The following is a 10,885-nucleotide window of genomic DNA, read 5'->3' as shown; positions in this document are numbered from 1 at the left end:
CTCCACCTCCAGCCATCCCACTAGGATAGTCTCAGTGGGAAGGACCATAGGACACCTCAGCCCATGCCCATTTCAATGCCAGCTGTCTCACTAGGTGGCCTCAGTGCAGAGTGCTTTGGGATACCCTGGCCCATGCTCGCTTTAGCTCCAACTGTCCCACCAAAATGGCCCCAGTGAAACACACCCCAGAATCCTGAAACAGCACATTCATCAGTCCCTATTGTCCCACTGAGGCCGCCCTGATGCAACATACCCCAGGAATGCCCAGCCTGCACCTGTTTCAGCTCCAGTCATCCTGTCACAGTGGCCCTTTTGGTGTACCTTAGAACTCCTGAGACCTGCCCACTCCAGTCCCAGACAAATTTGGCTTAAAAACAACGCAACCTAGGATGTTCCACTCATGTCTGTGCCCTCTCCAGTTCCAGCCAGCCCCCTAACAAAGCTTCCAGGCATACTAAGTCTACACAGAAGATACTTGTACACAAGGCTGCCTCACTAAGCCCAGCAGAAGTAATTCACAGAAACATAGAAAGTCAAACAAAATGAGACAGAGGAATGTGTTCCAAAAGAAACATAAGCTAAAATCCCAGTTAGAAAAATAAATAGGGGTCCCTGGGTGGCTCAGTCAGTTAAGCGTCTGCCTTTGGCTCAGGTCATGATCCCAGGGTCCTGGGATTGAGTCTGGCATTGGGCTCCCTGCTCAGCAGGGAGCCTGCTTCTCCCTCTACCCCTCCTTCCTGCCCATGCTCTCTCTCATGCTTTCTCTCAAATAAATAAACAAAACCTTTAAAAAAAGAAAGAAAGAAAAATAAATAAATGAAACTAATGAAATTGAGCTAAGAAATTTGCCTGATAAAAAATTCAAAATAATGGTCATAAAAATGCTTACTGAACTCAGAAGAATAAAGAAAGACAGAACTTCAACAAAGAATTGGAGTATATATGAGAGAACCAATCAGAGTTAAAGAATACAATAACTGAAATGAAAACTACACTACAGGGAATACAAGCATTAGATGATACACAAGAATGGATCGATGATCTGGAGCACAGAATAGTGTAAATCACCCAATTAGAATAACAACAACAAAATTTGAAACACGAAGATAGTTTAAAGGACCTCTAGGACATTAAGTATACTAAATTGCATTACAAGGGCCCCAGGAGAAGAGAAAGAGAAAGGGACAGAAAACTTTTTTAAAGATACAATGGCTAAAAACTTGCCCAACCTGGGGAAGAAAACAGACATCCAAGTCCAGGAAGCACAGAGAGACCCAAACGAGATGAACCCAAAAAGGTCCTCACCAAGACAATTAACATTGATTGCAAAAGGCCAAAATATAAAGGGAATCCTAAAGGCAGCAGAAGAAAAATAATAGTCATACATAGAGAACCCCCATAAGCCTGTGAGCTGATTTTTCAGAAAAAGCTTTGCAGGCCAGAAGAGGTGGCAGGATATATTTAAGGTGCTAAAGAGAAAAACTTAATCTACCCAGCAAGGTTATTATTCAGAATTGAGGGAAAAATATTTTCCCAGACAAGCAAAAACTAAAAGAATTCATTACCACTAAACTGATCCTATACAAAATGTTAAAGCAGAAAAGGCCATAACTTGAAATTATAAAACACATAAAAGAAAAAAAATACTAGTAAATGCAACTATATGGTAAAGGCAGTGGAACAGCCACTTAAAAAGCTAATATAAAGGTTAACAGACAAAAATAGTTAAATCAGCTATAACTACATTAAGAAGTTAAGAAATACACAAACTAAAAAGATATAAAATATGATGTAAAAACCATAAAACTTGTGAAGGAGTACCAATATAGTACTTTCAGAATGCATTTGAATTTCAGTGACTATCAGTTTTAAAATGGACTGATATATATTTAGTTGATATATACAAACCTCATGGTAACTACAAACCAAAAACCTATAGTAGATATACAATGAAAACAAGAAACCTAAATGTAACCTATACATATCTATGTACGTATTATGCATATATGTGTATATACCTAATAATGTACATATATATATATGTTATATATATATATATCAAAATATGCAGGAAGAGACCAAGAGAAGGAGAAAGGAACAGAGAACTATAAAAACAACCAGAAAGCAATTAACAAAATAACAATAAGTACATACCTATCAATAATTATTCTAAATATAAATGGACTAACTACTCCAATCAAAAGATAGAATGACCAAATGGATAAAAACACAAGACCTGTCTCTATGCTGCCTACAAGACACTCGCTTCAGATCTAAAAATATACATAGACTGAAAATAAAGGGATAGAAAAACATATTCCATGCAAATGGGAACAAAAAAGAAAGCTGGAGTAAGAATACTCATATGAGAAAAAATAAAGACAGTAACAGGAGACAAAAAAGGGCATTGCATAATGATAGAGAAGTCCATCAAAGAATATAATATTCATAAACATTTAAGCACCCAGGAGCACCTGCATGGCTCAGCCAGTTGAGCATCAGATTCTTGATTCAGCTCAGGTTGTGGTCTCATGGTCGTGGGGTCAAGCCTTGCGCCAGGTTCCACATTGAGCATAGAACTTGCTTGGGATTCTTGCTCCCCCTTCCCCTTCCCACCCTTCTCTCTAAAAATTTTTTTAAATGAAATGAATACATTCTTAAGCACCCAAAATAAGAGCACCTAAATATATAAAGCAAATATTAGCAGACATAAAGGGATAAGTTGACAGTAATACAACAATAGGAGGGGATTTAAATATATCTTACATCAATGGTTAGATCATCCAGACAGGAAATCCAAGGGAGACACTGAACTTAATGACACATTCGACCAGATAAACTTAATAGATAGACACAAACCATTTCATCCAGAAACTGCAGAACACATTCTTTTCAAGTGCCCGTGGAAAACTCTCTAGGATAGATCACATATTAGGCAATAAAACATAGTCTCAATGATTTCAAGAATATCAGAATCACATAGGCATCTTTTCCTGCCCCAACAGTATGAAACTAGAAATAATTACAAGAAGAAAACTGGAAAAAACACAAACATGTGGAAACTAAATCAAAGAGGAAACCAAAAAATAAATTGAGATAAATGAAAATGGAAACACAATACTTCAAAATTTATGGGATGCAGCAAAAGCCATTCTAAGAGAGAAATCCATAGCAGTACAGGCCAACTTCAAGAAATAAGATAAATCTCATTTAAGCAATCTAACTTTATACCTTAAGGAACTAGAAAAAGAACAAATAAAGCCCAAAGTTGTAGAAGGAAGGAAATAATCAAGATGAAAATGAAGTATATAAAATAGAAACTAAAAAATGTATACAAAAGATCAATAAAACTAAGCTGATTCTTTGAAAATATTTTTTTTAAATCGGTAAACCTGTAGTCAAACTCATCAAAGAGAGAGTCCAAATAAAATCAGAAAGAAAGAGGAGTTAAAGATGACAACACAGATATAGAGGATCAAAGAGACTACTGTAAACAAATATACACCAACAAACCAGAAAACCTAGAAGGGATAAAGTCCTAGAAAGACACAACATTCCAAGATTGAATCACAAAGAAATAAAAAATGTGAATAGACAGATTACAAAAATGAAATTGAATCAGCAATTTAAACCTTCCCAACACAATAGTCAAGCACCAGACAACTTGACAGATGAATTCTACAAACATTTAAAGATTTAATATCCATTCTTCTCAAATTATTCCAAAAAACTAAAGAGAAAGGACCACTTCCAAACTCATTTTATGAGGCCAGCACTACATTGATACCAAAACCAGAAAAATATACCACAAAAAAGAAAATTATGGGCCAATATTCCTAAAGAACATAGATACAAAAACCCTCAACAAAATATCAGCAAACCAAATTTAACCATACGTTAAAAGGGTCACTTACTATGATCAAGCAAGATTCAATCTCTACAAATCAAAGCACATTAGCAAAACCAAAGGTAATAATTATATGATTATCTCAATAGATACAGAAAAAGCATCTGACAAAATTCAGCATCTATTTATTATAAAAAACTTCACAAAGTGAGTACAGAAGAAATGTACCTCAACATAATAAATAAATCCACAACTAACATCATATTCATTCCTGAAAGTCTGAAGCTCTTCCTCTAAAGTCAGGAAGAGGACAAAGTTGCTCGCTCTCACCACTTTTATTTAGCATAATATTGGAAATCTTAGCTATAACAATTGGGTAAAAAAAACAAAACATCCAAATTGGAAAGGAAGAAGTAAAACTGCCACTATTTGCAGATGATATCATACTACATACAGAAAACACTAAAAAAACTATTAGATCTAATAAATTAACTCCGTAAAGTTGCAGGATAAAAAATTAACATAAAAAAGTCAACAGCATTTCTGTACACCAATAATGAGTGATCAGAAAGAGAAAAAAACAATCAATCCCATTTACAAATACATCAAAAAGAGATAAATACCCCAAAATGAGTTTAACTGAGGAGATGAAAGGCCTGTACTTTGAAAACTATAAGAAACTGATTAAAAAAAAGAAAAAGAAAAAACCCTGAAGATAATGCAAAAAAAAAAAAAAAAAAAGGAAAGGAAAGATGTTCCGTGCTGATGGATTGGAAGAATTGGTACTGGCACAACAATAAACACATGGACATAGATCAATGCAAACCCCACCATAGCAGCGCAGTGCACCAACTAAAAGCCCCTCCTCAGAGCTCCTGGGGAGCTCAGTTGGGTTCCTACTGGAACCTTGTCATCCAGCAAGTGTCAATGCCCTTAGGCAAAGCTTTTTAATTCTGTAGTTTAAGTAATCTCCACTTTCACTGATTTGGGGCTGCCTTATTCATCAGCTAATGAGAGAGAAAAGTTATAATCATTTACGATGACGGTAGATTTGTCATTTTCTTATAATTTTGTTAAATTTATGTATTTTAAATTCATCAGTTACATACCATTTTAGATTCACTATATCATCCTGGTAACTGAGTATTTCATCAATATGTAGTGATCTTATTTATCTCTTATAATATTTTTTTTGCCCTTGTGTCTATTTTACCTAAGACTAATATGGGCATACTAGCTTTCTTAGAATAGTATTGCCCTGACACATCTTTATTCCATCTCACAAATTTCAATCTTTCTGTGCTCTTATTTTTTAAGTTGATGTTTTATAAACAGCACACAGCTAGATTTTGTAGGATTTTTATTCAGCCTTAAAATTATTGTCTTTTACCTAGAAAGTTTCTACATTTACCAGGATGACCTATCTGCTTAGATTAATTTCTATCAGATTATTTGTCTTATTTTTTATTTATTTCTTTCTCTCTCATTTCTTGCATACTTTTAAGTAGGTTGAATTTCTTTGTTGTTTTCACCTTAAAATAGTCTTATACTATTTTGGAAGTTAAATATTTTACTTCTATTCTCTTGGTATTTCCCTTGATATTTCAACAGGCCAACTTAATTTCCAAATTTAAATAATATGTTATCCCCTCCCAAATAATGCAATTAGATCATACAGTTATAACAATGATTACTTTTATAAATTAGATGCTATTTTTTCTAATATTTTAATTCTATCTTTTCTAATTAGCAAAAATTAGATATTACTATGTGGTGTTTGGCATTGTACTTGTATTTTCTCTAATAAAAAAAAAAAACCTGATAAATAGCCCATCTCCTACCTGTCCAAGTTCTGAACTAATTAAAAGATAAGCAAGTATTGGGGCACCTGGGTGGCTCACTAGGTAAAGTGTCTGCCTTCTGCTCAGGTCACTATCTCAGGGTCCTGGGATAGAGGGCTCCCTCTTCAGCAGGGAGTCTGCTTCTCCCTCTCCCTCTGGCTCCTGCTCATTCTCTCTTTCTCAAATAAATAAATAAAATCTTTAAAAAAAAAGATAAGCAAGCATATGGAAAAAAATATGACTGGTATTTGAGAACATGCTTTAAACACTGAGTCATGGATGAGACAAAGTTCCCCACAGGCAGTGGTGAACACTGTGGCCTCTCTGTGTGGGAGTACTTCCCTGTAGACATGGGTGAGGGGCAGAGGGAACATGGGCTTTCTGCAAATAATTAAGCATCTGATCAGAAACATTAGGAAGCCAACAAAGAAATTAATCTATAGTACCACTGCTCTTGTTACATGTTAAATCCTTTAATTGCAAGTTTGTAATTAATGTAAAAACATTCTGTTCCACCCCCAGTTTAAGGATTTGAAGCATTTATACGAAGTTAGAAGTTTCTAATCTTTAAAATATTTGGGAAAAGTTGATTAGAAAGGTTTTATAATTTCTAAATTTTGATGTATTCATAGTACAAGTACTGTGCAGACTTTTTAAAACATTTTTTCCTTTTTAAAAAAATTTTATTTAAATTCCATTAATTAACATACGATGTGTTATTGGTTTCAGTAGAGGTCAGTAATTCATCAGTCTTATATAATACCCAGTGCTCATTACATCACGTGCCCTCCTTAATACCCGTCACCCAATTCCCCCATCCCCCCACCCACTTCCCTTCCAGCCACCCTGTTTGTTTCCTAGGGTTGAGACTTTTTTTTTAAACCTCCATACCTACTTTATTTTTTTTCCATTTTTTTAATTGAAGTTTGATTTGCCAACATACAGTATAACGCCCAGTGCTCATCCCATCAAGTGCCCTCCTCAGTGCTCATCACCCAGTTACCCCCGCCCCAACTTCCCCTCCAGCCACCCTGTTTGTTTCCTATGGTTGAGTCTCTTATGGTTTGTCTCCTTCTCTGATTTCTTCCTGTGTACACTTTTAGACACATTTTGTTAAATAAATATATAACAAATGTAGCATTAAATGAAGTGATAATAATAGTATGTGATTTTCACATACAAAGTCCCCGGGACATGTAAAGATCTTGGCAACAATTCTGTTTGTCAAACATGCCAAATAGTATTAAGCAACACTGACAGGAAGGGGCATCACTGTCATACGCATATTTTAATGGGATGACATCAGTTTTCATTTTATTTTATTTTTAAGATTTTATTTATTTATTCATGAGCGACACAGAGAGAGAGGCAGAGACACAGGCAGAGGGAGAAGCAGGCTCCCTGCGGGGAACCCGATGAGGGACTCCATCCCAGGATCCTGGGATCACGACCTGAGCCGAAGGTAGATGCTCCACCACTGAGCCACCTAGCACTCGAACATTAGTTTTTAGGAGGATTTTGCTGTTTATCCAGTTATTTGATAAATTATTATTACATTTAAGTTAACTTATAAAATGGTTTCCCTTTTTTTTATAAATGTATTTTTTATTGGTGTTCAATTTGCCGACATATAGAATAACACCCAGTGCTCATCCCATCAAGTGCCCCCCTCAGTGCCCGTCACCCAGTCACCCCATCCCCCCGCCCACCTCCCTTTCTACCACACCTAGTTCATTTCCCAGAGTTAGGAGTCTCTCATGTTCTGTCTCCCTTTCTGATATTTCCCACTCATTTTTTTCTCCTTTCCCCTTTATTCCCTTTCATTATTAAAATGGTTTCCCTTAAGACAATTTTACTTAGAGTTTATTTTAGGTCTTTTGGCAGAATCTTACCAAATGCCCTTTTATCTATTTAAATTACTATGTGATTTTTTCCCATTAATGTATTTATATAATGAATTATCTTGGTAGATTTCCTGATATTAAACTACATTTGAATTACTGAAATTATCCTTATTTGTTCAAACTGTATTTTATATTGATATACTGATGAGTTTTACTTGATCATTTACATAGAGAATCTTTTCTTCTATATTCATAGGTGAAATCTGCCTATAGGTTTATAGATCTTTACCAGTAAAGAATCTGCTAGTTTATAAAATAAATTTGAGGAGTTTCAGATTTAGTTAACATCAGAAGTATCTTTGAAGAATTGGTAGTTGTAAAAACATGTTGTCTTGGTGTTTATTTTTAAATCTTAGATCTTTAATTACCTTTCCAATCTCTTCTAAGAAAATTTCGTTTCTACTTCTTGAATCAGTTTGAGTATCTTTCTTCTGGATTTTCAAATTTCACACCATTGAATTCCATATAATATTCCTTTAATTCTTGCCATCTGTTACAATTATTTCTTACTCTTCCTAATTTTTTTTTAATTTTATAATATATGCTTCACTCTTTTTTGATAAACTCACAAGGGATTTTTAATTTTTTCTTTAATTTTAGTCACTTTTCTTTTGTTATAAAGGCATTGCACACTATACATTTTCCTCTGATCAAGCTTTTGCTACATCCCTTATGTTTTGTCATAATGTGTTTTCAATTTCCTTCCTTGCTGTATAAGTGGTTCAGAATTTTAGGGTTTTTTTTTAAGATTTTTTATTTAATCATTTATGAGAGACACAAAGAGAGAGAGAGGGAGAGAGAGAGAGAGAGGCAGAGACACAGGCAGAGGGAGAAGGAGGCTCCATGCAGGGAGCTCGACGTCAAACTCGATCCCAGGGCTCCGGGATCAGGCCCTAGGCTGAAGGCGGCGCTAAACCGCTGAGCCACCCAGGCTGCCTCAAAATTCTGGTTTTGAAACTTCTTTGATAAGAGACTTGATTTTTAAACAAGTTTTAGTAATTTTTTTATTTTCTTAATTTTTATTTTTATTTGGACTATTATTTTTTTAATAATAAACTTATTTTTTATTGGTGTTCACTTTGCCAACATACAGCATATCACCCAGTGCTCATTCCATCAAGTGACCCCTCAGTGTCCATAACCCAGTCACCCTGCCCCCGCCCCCCCCCCCACCTCCTTTTCCACTACCCCTTGTTCGTTTCCCAGAGTTAGGAGTCTCTCATGCTCTGTCTCCTTCACTGATATTTTCAGTCATTTTCTCTCCTTTCCCCTTTATTCCTTTTCAATATTTTTATATTCCCCAAATGAATAAAACCATATAATGTTTGTCCTTCTCTTTTTTTAATAATAAATTTATTTTTTATTGGTGTTCAATTTACCAACATACAGAATAACACCCAGTGCTCATCTCATCAAGTGCCCACCTCAGTGCCCGTCACCCATTCACCCCACCCTGCCGCCCTCCTCCCCTTCCATCACCCCTAGTTCATTTCCCAGAGTTAGGAGTCTTTATGTTCTGTCTCCCTTTCTGATATTTCCTACCCATTTCTTCCCCCTTCCCTTCACTCCCTTTCACTATTATTTATATTCCCCAAATGAATGAGAACATACAATGTTTGTCCTTCTCCGACTGACTTACTTCACTCAGCATAATACCCTTCAGTTCCATCCAGGTTGAAGCAAATGGTGGGTATTCGCCGTTTCTAATGGCTGAGGAATATTCCATTGTATACATAAACCACATCTTCTTGATCCATTCATCTTTCGATGGACACCGAGGCTCCTTCCACAGTTTGGCTATTGTGGACATTGCTGCTAGAAACATCGGGGTGCAGGTGTCCCGGTGTTTCACTGCATCTGAATCTTTGGGGTAAATCCCCAGGAGTGCAATTGCTGGGTCATAGGGCAGATCTATTTTTAACTCTTTGAGGAACCTCCACACAGTTTTCCAGAGTGGCTGCACCAGTTCACATTCCCAACAACAGTGCAGGAGGGTTCCCTTTTCTCCACATCCTCTCCAACATGTGTGGTTTCCTGCCTTGTTAATTTTCCCCATTCTCACTGGTGTGAGGTGGTATCTCATTGTGGTTTTGATTTGTATTTCCCTGATGGCCAGTGATGCGGAGCATTTTCTCATGTGCTGGTGAAATTTCTGTTCATGTCTTTTGCTCATTTCATGGTTGGATTCCTTGTTTCTTTGCTGTTGAGTTTAATAAGTTCTTTATAGATCTTGGAAACTAGCCCTTTATCTGATACGTCATTTGCAAAAATCTTCTCCCATTGTGTAGGTTGTCTTTTAGTTTTGTTGACTGTGTCCTTTGCTGTGCAAAAGCTTCTTATCTTGATGAAGTCCCAATAGTTCATTTTTGCTTTTGTTTCTTTTATATTCGATAAAGGAGGAAAGACTATCCACTGGAAGAAAGACAGTCTCTTCAATAGATGGTGCTGGGAAAATTGGACATCCACATGCAGAAGAATGGAACTAGACCACTCTCTTGCACCATACACAAAGATAAACTCAAAATGGATGAAAGATCTAAATGTGAGACAAGATTCCATCAAAATCCTAGAGGAGAACACAGGCAACATCCTTTTTGAACTCAGCCACAGTAACTTCTTGCAAGATATTTGGACTATTATAAAAAATATACCATGCCATGTGTCTCCTTTTTAATATTAAAGCTTTTTTATGTGTATGTGCCAAATACATGGTAGATTCTTTTTATATATTCTAATGGTATATAACATAATGATGTTAAGATGTATGTGTATCTATAAAAATGGTTTTGATAACTATATTATTTAATTCTGTGTTTACTTTTCTCTACTAAGTTTCTATTAGGACCTGAAAGACTTCAATTAAAATATCCCGTGAAAGCAGTTTATTTTTGTATATGTTTTTGTATTTCTAATACTTTCTCCTTTATATATTTATATTCACTGTTTTTTGGCCATGAAAGATTTATGACTGTCATATCTTCCTTATAAATTATAGCTCTAGGGATCACAAAATTTCTTTATCCTGTTTAGTCTTTTTATTCTTAGATTTCACCCTGTTTAATATTCATACTAAACCCCAGTTTTCTTTTTATTTGCATTTCTTAGTATCTCTTAGCCCATTCCATTATTTTTCAACCTGTCTTTATAGTTCTTGTGAACAATATATAACTGGATTTTGACTTGCTACACAGTATTATAGAGGTAATTTTTTTTTTAGAGAAACATCATTTTTTGCATTTTTCCCAGTTACATTGAAATAAGATTAAGGTGTTCAACATAATGATTTTATATGT

This window comes from Canis lupus, chromosome 8 (assembly GCF_011100685.1).
Source record: "Canis lupus familiaris isolate Mischka breed German Shepherd chromosome 8, alternate assembly UU_Cfam_GSD_1.0, whole genome shotgun sequence".
NCBI lineage: Eukaryota > Metazoa > Chordata > Mammalia > Carnivora > Canidae > Canis > Canis lupus.
Note: the sequence above shows the minus strand (reverse complement) of the source record.